The sequence below is a fragment of the Triticum aestivum genome, chromosome 5A, assembly GCF_018294505.1.
Source record: "Triticum aestivum cultivar Chinese Spring chromosome 5A, IWGSC CS RefSeq v2.1, whole genome shotgun sequence".
Taxonomy (NCBI): domain Eukaryota; kingdom Viridiplantae; phylum Streptophyta; class Magnoliopsida; order Poales; family Poaceae; genus Triticum; species Triticum aestivum.
This window is the reverse complement of record NC_057806.1, coordinates 31,803,878-31,808,882: the sequence shown is the minus strand read 5'-3', so window position 1 is coordinate 31,808,882 and position 5,005 is coordinate 31,803,878.

The following is a 5,005-nucleotide window of genomic DNA, read 5'->3' as shown; positions in this document are numbered from 1 at the left end:
ACTAGGGGGGGGGGGAGAGGCGCGCGGCCCAGCCCTGGCCACCTCTCCTCTCTTCCACTAAAGCCCACTAAGGCCCATATACCTCCCGGGGGGTTCCGGTAACCTCCCGGTACTCCGGTAAAATCCCGATTTCACCCGGAACACTTCCGATATCCAAATATAGGCTTCCAATATATCAATCTTTATGTCTCGACCATTTCGAGACTCCTCGTCATGTCCGTGATCACATCCGGGACTCCGAACAAACTTCGGTACATCAAAAAGCATAAACTCATAATATAATTGTCATCGAAACCTTAAGCGTGCGGACCCTACGGGTTCGAGAACAATGTAGACATGACCGAGACACGTCTCCGGTCAATAAACAATAGCGGAACCTGGATGCTCATATTGGCTCCTACATATTCTACGAAGATCTTTATCGGTCAGACCGCATAACAACATACTTTGTTCCCTTTGTCATCGGTATGTTACTTGCCCGAGATTCGATCGCCGGTATCTCAATACCTAGTTCAATCTCGTTACCGGCAAATCTCTTTACTCGTTTCGTAATACATCATCTCGCAACTAACTCATTAGTTGCAATGCTTGCAAGGCTTATGTGATGTGCATTACCGAGAGGGCCCAGAGATACCTCTCCGACAATCAGAGTGACAAATCCTAATCTTGAAATACGCCAACCCAACATTTACCTTTGGAGACACCTGTAGAGCTCCTTTATAATCACCCAGTTACGTTGTGACGTTTGGTAGCACACAAAGTGTTCCTCCGGTAAACGGGAGTTGCATAATCTCATAGTCATAGGAACATGTATAAGTCATGAAGAAAGCAATAGCAACATACTAAACGATCGAGTGCTAAGCTAATGGAATGGGTCATGTCAATCACATCATTCTCCTAATGATGTGATCCCATTAATCAAATGACAACACATGTCTATGGCTAGGAAACATAACCATCTTTGATCAACGAGCTAGTCAAGTAGAGGCATACTAGTGACGTTTGGTTTGTCTATGTATTCACACAAGTATTATGTTTCCGGATAATACAATTCTAGCATGAATAATAAACATTTATCATGATATAAGGAAATAAAATAATAACATTATTATTGCCTCTAGGGCATATTTCCTTCAGACTCCCACTTGCACTAGAGTCAATAATCTAGATTACACATTAATGATTCTAACACCCATGGAGCTTTGGTGCTGATCATGTTTTGCTCGTGGAAGAGGCTTAGTCAATGGGTCTGCTATATTCAGATCCGTATGTATCTTGCAAATCTCTATGTCTCCCACCTGGACTAGATCCCGGATGGAATTGAAGCGTCTCTTGATGTGCTTGGTTCTCTTATGAAATCTGGATTCCTTTGCCAAGGCAATTGCACCAGTATTGTCACAAAAGATTTTCATTGGATCCGATGCACTAGGTATGACACCTAGATCAGATATAAACTCCTTCATCCAGACTCCTTCATTTGCTGCTTCCGAAGCAGCTATGTACTCCGCTTCACATGTAGATCCCGCCACAACGCTTTGTTTAGAACTGCACCAACTGACAGCTCCACCGTTTAATGTAAACACGTATCCGGTTTGCGATTTAGAATCGTCCGGATCAGTGTCAAAGCTTGCATCAACGTAACCTTTTACGATGAGCTCTTTGTCACCTCCATATATGAGAAACATATCCTTAGTCCTTTTCAAGTATTTCAGGATGTTCTTGACCGCTGTCCAGTGATCCACTCCTGGATTACTTTGGTACCTCCCTGCTAGACTTATAGCAAGACACACATCAGGTCTGGTACACAACATTGCATACATGATAGAGCCTATGGCTGAAGCATAGGGAACATCTTTCATTTTCTCTCTATCTTCTGCATTGGTCGGGGATTGAGTCTTACTCAATTTCACACCTTGTAACATAGGCAAGAATCCTTTCTTTGCTTGATCCATTTTGAACTTCTTCAAAACTTTGTCAAGGTATGTGCTTTGTGAAAGTCCAATTAAGCGTCTTGATCTATCTCTATAGATCTTAATGCCCAATATGTAAGCAGCTTCACCGAGGTCTTTCATTGAAAAACTCTTATTCAAGTATCCTTTTATGCTATCCAGAAATTCTATATCATTTCCGATTAGCAATATGTCATCTACATATAATATCAAAAATGCTACAGAGCTCCCACTCACTTTCTTGTAAATACATGCTTCTCCAAAAGTCTGTAAAAAACCAAATGCTTTGATCACACTATCAAAGCGTTTATTCCAACTCCGAGAGGCTTGCACCAGTCCATAAATGGATCTCTGGAGCTTGCACACTTTGTTAGCTCCCTTTGGATCGACAAAACCTTCCGGCTGCATCATATACAACTCTTCTTGCAGAAATCCATTCAGGAATGCAGTTTTGACATCCATTTGCCAAATTTCATAATCATAAAATGCGGCAATTGCAAACATGATTCGGACAGACTTAAGCATCGCTACGGGTGAGAAGGTCTCATCGTAGTCAATCCCTTGAACTTGCCGAAAACCTTTTGCGACAAGTCGAGCTTTGTAGACAGTAACATTACCGTCAGCGTCAGTCTTCTTCTTGAAGATCCATTTATTCTCAATTGCTTGCCGATCATTGGGAAAGTCAACCAAAGTCCATACTTTGTTCTCATACATGGATCCCATCTCAGATTTCATGGCTTCAAGCCATTTTGCGGAATCTGGGCTCACCATCGCTTCTTCATAGTTCGTAGGTTCATCATGATCTAGTAGCATGACTTCCAGAACAGGATTACCGTACCACTCTGGCGCGGATCTTACTCTGGTTGATCTACGAGGTTCAGTAGTATCTTGTTCTGAAGTTTCATAGCTTCCTCACTAATTGGTGTAGGTGTCACAGAAACAGGTTTCTGTGATGTACTACTTTCCAATAAGGGAGCAGGTACAGTTACCTCGTCAAGTTCTACTTTCCTCCCACTCACTTCTTTCGAGAGAAACTCCTTCTCCAGAAAGTTTCCGAATTTAGCAACAAAAGTCTTGCCTTCGAATCTGTGATAGAAGGTGTATCCAATGGTTTCCTTTGGATATCCTATGAAGACACATTTCTCCGATTTGGGTTCGAGCTTATCAGGTTGAAGCTTTTTCACATAAGCATCGCAGCCCCAAACTTTCAGAAACGACAACTTTGGTTTCTTGCCAAACCACAGTTCATAAGGCGTCGTCTCAACAGATTTTGATGGTGCCCTATTTAACGTGAATGCGGCCGTCTCTAGAGCATATCCCCAAAACGATAGCAGTAAATCAGTAAGAGATATCATAGATCGCACCATATCTAGTAAAGTACAATTATGAGTTCGGACACACCATTACGCTGTGGTGTTCCGGGTGGCGTGAGTTGCGAAACTATTCCACATTGTTTCAAATGTACACCAAACTCGTAACTCAAATATTCTCCTCCACGATTAGATCGTAGGAATTTTATTTTCTTGTTACGATGATTTTCAACTTCACTCTGAAATTCTTTGAACTTTTCAAACGTTTCAGACTTATGTTTCATTAAGTAGATATACCCATATCTGCTTAAGTCATCTGTGAAGGTGAGAAAATAACGATATTCGCCACGAGCCTCAACATTCATCGGACCACATACATCTGTATGTATGATTTCCAATAAATCTGTTGCTCTCTCCATAGTACCGGAGAACGGTGTTTTTGTCATCTTACCCATAAGGCACAGTTCGCAAGTACCAAGTGATTCATAATCAAGTGGTTCCAAAAGCCCATCAGTATGGAGTTTCTTCATGCGCTTTATACCGATATGACCTAAACGGCAGTGCCACAAATAAGTTGCACTATCATTATCAACTCTGCATCTTTTGGCTTCAACACTATGAATATGTGTGTCATTACTATCGAGATTTAATAAGAATAGACCACTCTTTAAGGGTGCATGACCATAAAAGATATTACTCATATAAATAGAACAACCATTATTCTCAGATTTAAATGAATAACCGTCTCGCATCAAACAAGATCCAGATATAATGTTCATGCTTAATGCTGGCACCAAATAACAATTATATAGGTCTAATACTAATCCCAAAGGTAGATGTAGAGGTAGCGTGCCGACTGCGATCACATCGACTTTGGAACCATTTCCCACGCGCATCGTCACCTCGTCCTTAGCCAATCTTCACTTAATCCGTAGTCCCTGTTTCGAGTTGCAAATATTAGCAACAGAACCAGTATCAAATACCCAGGTGCTACTGCGAGCATTAGTAAGGTACACATCAATAACATGTATATCACATATACCTTTGTTCGCCTTGCCATCCTTCTTATCCGCCAAATACTTGGGGCAGTTCCGCTTCCAGTGACCAGTCTGCTTGCAGTAGAAGCACTCAGTTTCAGGCTTAGGTCCAGGTTTGGGTTTCTTCTCTTGAGTAGCAACTTGCTTGCTGTTCTTTTTGAAGTTCCCCTTCTTCTTCCCTTTGCCCTTTTTCTTGAAACTAGTGGTCTTGTTGACCATCAACACTTGATGCCCCTTCTTGATTTCTACCTCCGCAGCTTTCAGCATTGCGAAGAGCTCGGGAATAGTCTTATTCATTCCTTGCATATTATAGTTCATCACGAAGCTCTTGTAGCTTGGTGGCAGTGATTGGAGAATTCTGTCAATGACGCAATCATCTGGAAGATTAACTCCCAATTGAATCAAGTGATTATTATACCCAGACATTTTGAGTATATGCTCACTGACAAAACTGTTCTCCTCCATCTTGCAGCTATAGAACTTATTGGAGACTTCATATCTCTCAATCCGGGCATTTGCTTGAAATATTAACTTCAACTCCTGGAACATCTCATATGCTCCATGACGTTCAAAACGTCGTTGAAGTCCCGATTCTAAGCCGTAAAGCATGGCACACTGAACTATCGAGTAGTCATCAGCTTTGCTCTGCCAGACGTTCATAACATCTGGTGTTGCTCCAGCAGCAGGCCTGGCACCCAGCGGTGCTTCC